Genomic DNA, 10,000 nt, shown 5'->3' with positions numbered 1-10,000 from the left:
AGAGTGCGTGGAGAAAAAGAAAAAAACAAAGATAAAGGAGAAGAGGACAAGGATGGATAAAGATCTGGGATGATTAGAAAAGAAGAAGCGGCGGAGGAGGAGATAGAAGATTGTTGTAGTAAGAAACATAAGCAATAATAGATGGACAGATTGATAGATGTGTGGCAGAAAGATAAGGAGAAGAAGCATGTACTACTGGGAAAGGGTTGGGATGTTAGAGAAGGAAATGAGATGATATTTGGGGAAGAAACACCAGGATAGATTGACTGACTGACTGATTAACTGACGGGGAAGAGATAAAGAAAGATGAGGACAAGGTTGAACACAAGAGGGTGCTTGAGGAGGAGGAGGAGGAGGAGGAGGAGGAGGAGGAGGAGGAGGAGCAGACGTAAATCATTCAGGAAAGACAAAGGTGTGACTGGGCAGGTTTAAAAGGTGTTTTAACTGAAGGTGTTGATGTGAAGGCACACCACGATCTCTCTCTCTCTCTCTCTCTCTCTCTCTCTCTCTCTCTCTCTCTCTCTCTCTCTCTCTCTCTCTCTCTCTCTCTCTCTCTCTAACAGAATTTCTCACGTTTATCGATCAGCAACAGAATGACAGCTGTTTCGGACCTTTGCCTCTCCCTTTCTCCCTCCCTTCCCTCTCCTCTCATCATCCCTCTTCCTCTCTCCCCCTCGCCCTCCCTCTCTCTCCCCTCCATCTCCCGGGGTGATGATGCTTGTCTACACCAACTAATAGCGTTCCGTCACACTCCCCTCTCCCCTCTGCCTTCTCCCTCTCCCCTCTCATTCCCTCACATGCCCCACTCATCCCTTGCTGTGAGGGGATTGAGGGGAAGGTCCTGTTTTTTGAGAGGGATTTCAATGTCCTCATCCCCCTCTTCTTCGTTTTCTTTCTTTTATTCCTCGGTTTTAATCTTATTATCCTTGTATAATTTCCTTATAATGCCCTCCATTTTTTCCTGTCTTTTGTGATTTCATGCTTCCTTGCCCTTGCCCTGTCCTGCCCTTCCTTCATTTATTTATTTATTCATTCATTCTTTCATTCCGTCCGTCGTTTGTTCGTTCTTCCTTTGCTTCGTCCGTTCTTTCATTCCATTCATCCTTTCTTTCACCTTTTTTTATTTTTTTTCTTCCCGTTCTTTTCTTTACTTCATACCTTCATATCTCTCCTTCCTTCCTTCCTTCATTTCTCTTTCTTTCTTTCCGTCCTTCCTTCCTTCCTTCCTTCCTTCCTTCCTTCCTTCCTTCCTTCCTTCTTTCTATCCCTTCTTTCATCTCACACTATCTTCCTCCTCCTCCTCCTCTTCCTCCTCATCCTCCTCCTCCTCCTCCTCCTCCTCCACATGTTCAGTTACAAAGTTTAGTCATTTCTGTAATTAAAGTACGTAACTCTCTCTCTCTCTCTCTCTCTCTCTCTCTCTCTCTCTCTCTCTCTCTCTCTCTCTCTCTCTCTCTCTCTCTCTCTCTCTCTTAATTCCCCAGGCCACTAATTTCACCCCTGCTGCTCCCTCCACGCCCCCCTGCGATAAACTACAATCAGACAGTCAATAGACCAACACGCGCCTTCACACTCCGCAGAGAGAGAGAGAGAGAGAGAGAGAGAGAGAGAGAGAGAGAGAGAGGAGGGGAGAGGAGAGGATGCAGCAGGGAGGGCGGCGCTACACACACACACACACACACACACACACACACACACACACACACACACACACACACACACACACACACACACACACACACACACACACACACACACACACACACACACACACACACACAGGAGGCTCTTGACACCACGGTAATAATTTTGAGAAGTACAATTTATCACACTATCGACTTTTTTGCAAGGGGGAGAGACTGAAGAGAGATAAAGAGAGAGAGGGATGTGAGGGAGACAGGGACAGGGAGAGAAGAGAAGGGAGTAATTGAACCAAAAAAAAAAAGTAAATGGAGAGGGTGTGTGTGTGTGTGTGTGTGTGTGTGTGTGTGCGCATCATTTCAGCTGAAGCGTGACACTAAACGCAGTATGCTAGTAATTTAGTGCAAGTTATTCACGCTATTAGCAACGTATTTCTCGCTCCTCGAACACCCACCCGCTTGTCTTTTGTTGCCCCGCCTGGAAATGGATGAGTCTGGGGTGGTAAGAGGCAGTTTTCTCTCACCTCGGCGCGTTAATGTTTCAAGGGGGAACAGCTGCAGAACGTGGCTCTGTGGTGCTTGTTATGTTGTTTTGGTGTGTTTTGCAGCAAAGATACGCGTAGCAACTTGCTTTATTTAGTTTTAAGAACATAATTACCATTAGTTTGGCCTTATTTCGTGGCAGGCAGACATGCAGGCAGACAGACAGCCAGACAGACAGACAACCAGACAGACAGACAACCAAACGGACGGACAGACAGACAGACAGATTCTAAAGATAGATATAAGTGGGTATAGTGATGCAGCTGTTGCACGTGGGGTCAGGGAATGATGGGTGGTGGTGGTGGTGGTGGCGGCATGGTACGACTGTAGGTGTGGGTAGTAATTAGGATGCCCGCGTCAATAAGTGCGCTAACCGTATGAAGGGAGGTGTGAATCATGCTGCTGGCTGTGGTGGTGATGGTGACTACGTAGCTCCCTTGGTGACAGAAGTAGTGAAGTTAATTCAAGTAACGGGGCGAGGCGACGGAGGAGTAGAAAGCTGTCATTTATGAGCTACGGTGTGAATGGCACGTACTAAACAATGAAGCAAAGATGTTTTCGAAGAGAGAGAAGAAGGGAGGGAGGGAGGAAACGGTGGGTGGGAGGGACGGGGCGGGAATGGTAGTGGTGGTGGTGGTGGTGGTGGTAGTCTTGCAGCAGCTGTCAGTTCAGTGTGCGTTGAAGTGTTGTGTCGACCGGGTGTGCGCGCGGGTCGTCTCTCGCTCCCCTCCCTCCACTCCTTTCGGAATTCCCCCATAAAATCAACAGGTCAGGCGTGGACACCGTGACCTCAGCAGCCCCGGCGTGAGGCCAGACTGGAAGCATTACGTAACTTACTGGAATGTACTTGTGGTGGTGACGGTGGAGTGAAGTCCTCACCTGATTGTTTGAGGTGGAGGTGGTGGCGATGGTGGAGGTGGCGTGTAGGGGGGAAGGATGTAGGTGGATGATGATAATAATAATGGAGAATGGAAGTGGTGGGCAGCACGATTGTTTTGCAGGCTGTGCTGGTGGTGATAAGAAACACAATAAGTGGTGATTTAAATGAGGCTTTATTTAGTCTTGTGTAATGCGTTGTGTGCACGGTGAGTGAATGACTGTGTGGAAAGCTGAGATGCGACGTGATGCTGTATGTGTGTGTGTATGTGTGTGTGTGTGTGTGGCGGCGTTGGAGCTGTCAAATAGTTCACACCAACAAGTGACCATGACGAAGGTGAAGTGACTCGTGTTATTATTGGCCAGAAGAAAAAAAAATGTGTGTGAGAGAGAGAGAGAGAGAGAGAGAGAGAGAGAGAGAGGAGAGAGAGAGAGAGAGAGAGAGAGAGAGAGAGTAGGCGCGTCACCGTAACATAAAGTGTGGAAGTAAATAGTCACACCAGCCATGAGCAGAGTAGTAGCAGGTTTACGGGCGAGAGAAATTATAGTCCACTCTTCTTGTAATGGTGCGGCGTGAGCAGTTGGTGAATAATTAGTGACTCAGCAGTGTTATTCTCATGAAGGGTAGTGACCGGGACGAGAGGGGCGGCCAGGCGGGTCTTCCACCACTCTAGGAAACTTGCAGCCGTGCCCTTGATGTTGGCATGCGCTAAGGTTGGGTTAGGTTAACTTAGTTTAGCTTTGGTTAGGTTAGCAGTGCAAGTCAATGAAAACGAACAGGAAAATAGACGTATCTGATTTAGCAGTCTGAGAAGTTATTGATGGAATCTTGAGGTGAGCAGTTTAAACCAGTGAAAAGGAACGAGAAAATAGACGTATCTTATTTAGTAGTCTGAAAGGTTATTTATTGATTCTTCAGTTTAGCAGTTTAAGTCAGTGAAAACGAACAAGGAAATGGACATGCCAAATTTAGTAATCTGTAAAGTTATTCATGGTTTCATTGCACGTAAAGGCACTTAGTTTGTGATGTAGGTGGGTAGCATGGTAGGTAAGGTTTGTGTGGTGTAGTGAGTGAAAGAGATAAAGAAAGACTAATGTAAGACAGCAATCAGGAAAGAAAAAAAAATCATGGATCCATTAAACATTATAATCGGATAAGGAAAGGAGTATGCATGACTTGTATAGAGAATTAACCTTGAACGAAATGGGAAGAGAGCGAAGACTTGAATTCAAAATGATGACATGAAAAAAAAAAAGAAAAAAAAGAATTTACTATAAGTATATTGCGTTCAGTTATATATGTAATTATTTCGAAGAGTGTGCATGGCTAGATAGATGACTGACCTTGATTAGAAGTAAAAAAAAAAAAAAGAAAAAGAAAAAGAAAGAAAATAACTAGAAAATTAAAGTTACTCACGAATTTATGTATTATAACCGCTTGAAGATGAAGATGAGATAACTAGTAGGGGAAAGTGATTAAAGGGGAGAAATATATATGTAAATTTGCAGTTTCGGCCAACACCCATTTTCATGTACTATTTCCTGTTAGTAGATAAAATGAAGCTAAGGTTAGAGAAACAGTCCCAACAGTGAGGCGCAGCTGAGACTTCTGGATGTTTATAACCACGTTTATTATAATGCATGAAACTACAAATCCCTTTCCCTTCTCCGTCCCCACCCAAAAAAAAAAAAAAAAAAAAAAAAAAGAAAAGAAAGAAAAGAAAAAGAAAAGACATGCACTAGACAGTAATGGAGAAAAGTATACATATGACCATGGCTGAGGGAACGGTTCGGCGACCATGAAGGAAAGCCAGGCGTGAAATGACCATGAGTGGAACGAGAGACTGGAAGGAAATGAAAAAAAAAAAAAAAAAAAAACTAACCCCTTTTACGCGTTGGGTCACCTGGGTAGTTAGCATGGTTGGGTTAGGTTAAGTTAGGTTAGATTGGGTTGTTTGTTTAGGTTACCTTAGATTTTTTGGTTAGGTTAGGTTAAGTTAAGTAGGGTTACGTTAGCTTAGGTTGTCTGGTTAGGTTACATTAGGTTTGGTTGCCTGGTCAGTTTAGGTTAAATTGTTTGGTTAAGTTAGCTTTTTTTGGTTACGTTAGCTTGTTTGGTTAGCTTAGTTTAGTTAGATTGCTTGGTTAGGTTACGTTACGTCTGGTTGTTTGGTTAGTTTAGGTTAGGTTTAGTTAGATTGCTTGGTTAGGTTACGTTACGTCTGGTTGTTTGGTTAGTTTAGGTTAGATTTAGTTAAGCTATAGAAATGCGGTAGGGTGAATAGTGGTGGTGGTGGTGGTGGTGGTGGTCAGAAGTGTGGTAATAATGGTGGGAGTTTTGCTCACGTGGCCAAGAATATAAATAATTAGGGAAAAAATTTGTAATGTTCCCGTGAGAATGTTAGATGACGTGATACAGAGTGGTCAAGGATGAGAGTGTGCCACGAGTATGACACTAAAAAAAAAAAAATAGAAAAAAGGTGCACAGAAGTATGATAATGAGAAAGAGATAGAGATTGTGCAGAGATAAGATTACCGTTTACCTCTCATCATCCTCATTATTAAATCACCATTGCGCCACCAAACTGTCATAACTACTGTACTATTTCACACTATTATACTCTCATATATGGCCGCGGGGGTGAGGTGAAGGACGGGTCTCAGTGTGGAGTGGGTGGGCGTGACAGTAGTGGTGGTGGTGGCGGTGTAGTGGTGATGGTGGTGGTGTATTGTGCTTTAATGGTGACTGTGTTGGTGTTTGGATGTTTGGGTGTGGGTGCAGATCGTGTGGCAGTGTGATTGACCGCGTTCTTTGTGTGTGTGTGTGTGTGTGTGTGTGTGTGTGTGTGTGTGTGTGTGTGTGTGGCAGGAAAAGAATGATTAACCATGCATAAGTACTCTGTCACCGGTGTGTGTGTGTGTGTGTGTGTGTGTGTGTGTGTGTGTGTGTGTGTGTGTGTGTGTGTGTGTGTGTGTGGTGTGTACGGGACCCGTCACCTGGATGGAAGCTGCTGTCTGGGTCATTGTTTCACCTACATCTGTAATCACACACACACACACACACACACACACACACACACACACACACACACACACACACACACACACACACACACACACACACACAACTGTTTGACGTACCACTAAAGCGAGACATAATATAATTGTTATCATTACTCATGCCACTCCCTGATAAGATACAGTGGAATGAGGGCGAGAGAAGAGAAAGAGGAATAGGAAGAAGAAGGAGATGAAGAAAGAGAAGGTGGAAGAAGAAGAGAAACGCAAGCAAACACATGAATGAGTGAATGAAAGGAAGGATAGTTAAGAGAACACTGTACCTAGCACTTATAAGACGGCCATTGTGTGTGTGTGTGTGTGTGTGTGTGTGTGTGTGTGTGTGTGTGTGTCTGTGTGTGTGTGTGTGTGTGAAATTGCCGAGGCCCCTGTTCTTGTTATTGTATTGGTGGTGGTGGTGGTGGTGGTGGTGGTGGAGAGGGGAGGGGGGAGGAGGGGAATAGTGGGCTTGGTCTATAGTATTGGTAGTGGTGGTGGGGGGGAGGGGGGGAGGTGGCGGGACGGCAGGTATCGTGCAGGTGTTGAAGTGAGGGGTTGGAATACGCTTCGGCTATTTGTGTGTGTGTGTGTGTGTGTGTGTGTGTGTGTGTGTGTGTGTGTGTGTGTGTGTGACTCAGGTTCGTTCTATTTCCACATGATGTTATTGTTGATGTTATTCTTTCTCACTTTTTTTTTCCTCTATTTTTTTTTTTATTTGTCATTATTTTGTGTGTTTTAGCTGTTTTTTTTTTCCGTTCCTTTTACTTCCTTTCTTCCTTCCTCTTTATTATACTGATTTTACGTTTCTTTTCATTTTTTCTCTATTTTTGTTTTATTTGTTGTTATTTCTCAATGTTCTTCCTCCTCCTCCTCCTCCTCCTCCTCCTCCTCCTCCTCCTCCTCCTCCTCCTCCTCCTCCTCCTCCTCGGTGGGGGGCGAGGGGCCGCGATGTACAGGCGTTACATAATAAAAAACTTAGGAATTCACCTTGAGACACGAGGTATGCGATAACACAGAAAGAGAGAGAGAGAGAGAGAGAGAGAGAGAGAGAGAGAGAGAGAGAGAGAGAGAGAGAGAGAGAGAGAGAGAGAGAGAGCAAAACACTTCATTTCTCCTCCACTTCTTGCTACTATTGCTCCTTTTTTCACACTTTACTTATTCCCTCGTCCTTCTTTCTTTCCTTCCTTCATTTCTTCCTTCCTTTCCTTCTTTCTATTTGACACCATCTCATCCACGAAGGTCACGTCCCATTCCTTCCCTCCTTTTCTCCCTCCCATGGCTCCCTTCCCTTTTTTGGCCCCTTCCCTCCCTCCCCTTCCCTCCCTCCCCACACCTCTCTCTTTTCTCTCCCTTCCCTTCCCTTATTATCATCCAAGTACACATAAAGATAACATGTTTTTGGCCACAGGCTGAAAGAAGGATTTGACCTGGATATGTGTGTGTGTGTGTGTGTGTGTGTGTGTGTGTGTGTGTGTGTGTGTGTGTGTGTGTGTGTGTAGGAGAGTGGGGGATGGGAGGGAATGAGTAGAGGCAAAGAGTGTTCAGTGTCAGAGGTCAGAAGGAGGAGGAGGAGGAGGAAGAGGAAGAGGGAGGAGGCGGAATGTTTTGATTTGGAGCAGCAGCAGGAGAGAGAGAGAGAGAGAGAGAGAGAGAGAGAGAGAGAGAGAGAGAGAGAGAGAGAGAGAGAGAGAGAGAGAGAGAGAGAGAGAGAGAGAGAGAAAGCATTAGAAAGGGATGAAGCGGTGGAGGAGAAAAAGCAGGTGAAAGGAAACTATTTTGGTTACGTAGCAGAGTTCAACCCTCCTCCTCCTCCTCCTCCTCCTCCTCCTCCTCCTCCTCCTCCTCCTCCTCCTCCTCCTCCTCCTCCTCCTCCTCCTCCACCTCTTCCTCAGCACGGCAGCCTCCGTTTGTGGTAAAGGTTATGACCTCCACCAATTTCCCTTCCCCCCCTCCCATCCTCCCCTTCCTCCACTTCTGTACCTCTTCCCCGGAGACATCAAGGAGGAAGGAGAGGAGGGCAGAGCAAGCGAATTAAATCCTGCGCTCTCTTACCTCCACCTTGTAAGAAATATAGAAGATGGAAAGTCTCACACAAAGAGCAACAGTGGTAATAAGGAACACCAGCTGAACCACGCACTTCCACTTGCTACTCTGTTCGATTGTATTAATATAGACTTCACTTGCTATTTATGTGGGAGAGTACAGATGCAGCTGCCTCCTCACCCACCAGAGCGTAGGAGGAAGAGGATATACAGTGGTCATGTGAATAGCACCACACGTTGTTTCCATGTACTTGTGCTCGATTTAATGGTGTGAGGGAGGTAATAGTACAGAAGGCGTCTCCATATCCATTTAAAGTTTATGGGGAAGAATGAGGAGGTTTACTGTTGATAATACGAATGACTGACCTACTGGCTCAACCATTCGCGACACTGCCAAGACGGAGAGAATGATACAACAGGGCCCACCTACCAAGTGTTCTAGTTCAGATGAAGGCGGATTGAAGAAAATTAAGAGGTACTATGCAACATTGAAAAAAAAAAAATCTAATACAGAGTGAGAAATAGAGATAATAGATATTAACAAACTTTATGAAGAGTTTATGAAATTTTATGAAGCTCAGAGTAGGGCTTATATAATTCACAGCTATAATATTTTTTTTTCATGAAGAGGTTTAAATGTTTTGTGTATTAGTGATGTGGAATTGTATGGTGCAAGTGTAGGCATGATGTGGATGTGAAGGAGTGGTGGAGGACTTCTAGGAGGAGGAGGAGGAGGAGGAGGAGGAGGATGCTTATAGAGATGGGGAAGAGGAGGAGCAGGAGGCTTGAGAGAGGATGTAGAGGAGGTAGGGAGACTGAAGGAGGAAATGGAGGTGACTGGGAGGTTCTCAAGAGTGGAAGAGGAGGAGGAGGAACAGGAGGTGGTGGTAGTGATGGTGGTGGTGGTCATTTGTTGATGGTGGTGGAGGGAAAGGCTTGAAGAAGTGATGGTTGGAGGAGGAGGAGGAGGGGGGGGGCGCAAGAGGGCGATAACCTGATGTTGAAGTGTCATTTGTTTTTTTTCATTTCTTTCTTTTTTTCTTCTTCTTTTCACAGTTTTTCTTTCTCTTTCTCTCTTTAATTGCTTAGTTTCATTCCTTTTGTTTGATGTAATTATTTTCTTGTAGTTTGTTATTTGTACTCTCTCTCTCTCTCGTCTCTCTCTCTCTCTCTCTCTCTCTCTCTCTCTCTCTCTCTCTCTCTCTCTCTCTCTCTCTCTCTCTCTCTCTCTCTGTCATTTTCTTCGGTTTAGTTCCTGCTTTCATCACAATTTCTCTTAGTCATCATTTTTTTTCTTTTTTCTCATGTTCGTAATTGTTATACGTACTTTTCTTTTTTTCTGTTGTTGTTGTTGTTGTTGTTGTTCTTGTTCTTGTTCTTGTTCTTGTTGGTGGTGATGGTGGTGGTGGTGGTCTTATTGTTGTTATTGGTGGTGATGGTAGTGGTGTTGCAGCTGCATTCTCTTCTTTTCCTTCTTTTTCTTAGTGTTTTTTTTTTCTCTTTTCCTCGTCTTTTTTTTCTTTACTTCTTCTTCTTCTTCTTCTTCTTCTTCTTCTTCTTCTTCTTCTTCTATAAATTGTCATTATAGTCTTCACCACCTGCTCTCTCCACCACCACCACCACCACCACCACCACCACCACCACCACCACCACTATTGTCATGCCTTTTTTCCTCTTCTTGTCATCCTCTCGTCTTGATATTTATTCTCTCCGGGTTTCCTCCATTCTCTGCACATTTTTCCTCCACCCTCCACTCACCGCCGTCTTGCACATGTTCCCTAATGGCTGGGCCACTTCACTTTCTCCTCTCCCTTCCTCTCCTCTCCCTTTGTCCTTTGCTAT

The 10,000-nt window shown here is 44.8% G+C and overlaps 1 protein-coding gene and 1 long non-coding RNA gene across 23 annotated transcripts in view; both read left to right on the top strand.

Annotated features, from left to right (window-relative positions):
* LOC135113598 (partitioning defective 3 homolog) overlaps positions 1-10,000 on the top strand; it is a 95,884-nt gene that overhangs the window by 32,830 nt on the left and 53,054 nt on the right. For 18 of the 22 annotated variants that reach the window (XM_064028937.1, XM_064029058.1, XM_064029084.1 and 15 more), the window contains exon 1: positions 2,829-2,951. The exons of 1 other annotated variant lie outside the window; for it this stretch is intronic. The gene's annotated coding sequence lies outside the window, so the exon portion shown is untranslated. Of the gene's footprint in view, positions 1-2,828; positions 3,012-10,000 lie in introns of those variants that run through there. 3 more of the 22 variants (XM_064029091.1, XM_064028917.1, XM_064028926.1) reach the window with 3 other exon arrangements.
* Positions 3,018-5,512, top strand: LOC135113662 (uncharacterized). Its single transcript, XR_010274929.1, has 2 exons — positions 3,018-5,246; positions 5,308-5,512. It is a non-coding gene; the product is annotated as an uncharacterized LOC135113662 (long non-coding RNA).

The sequence above is a fragment of the Scylla paramamosain genome, chromosome 2 (genome assembly GCF_035594125.1).
Source record: "Scylla paramamosain isolate STU-SP2022 chromosome 2, ASM3559412v1, whole genome shotgun sequence".
Classification (NCBI taxonomy): domain Eukaryota; kingdom Metazoa; phylum Arthropoda; class Malacostraca; order Decapoda; family Portunidae; genus Scylla; species Scylla paramamosain.
The sequence above is the reverse complement of the archived record's forward strand: the minus strand, read 5'-3'. Positions and strand labels throughout refer to the sequence as shown.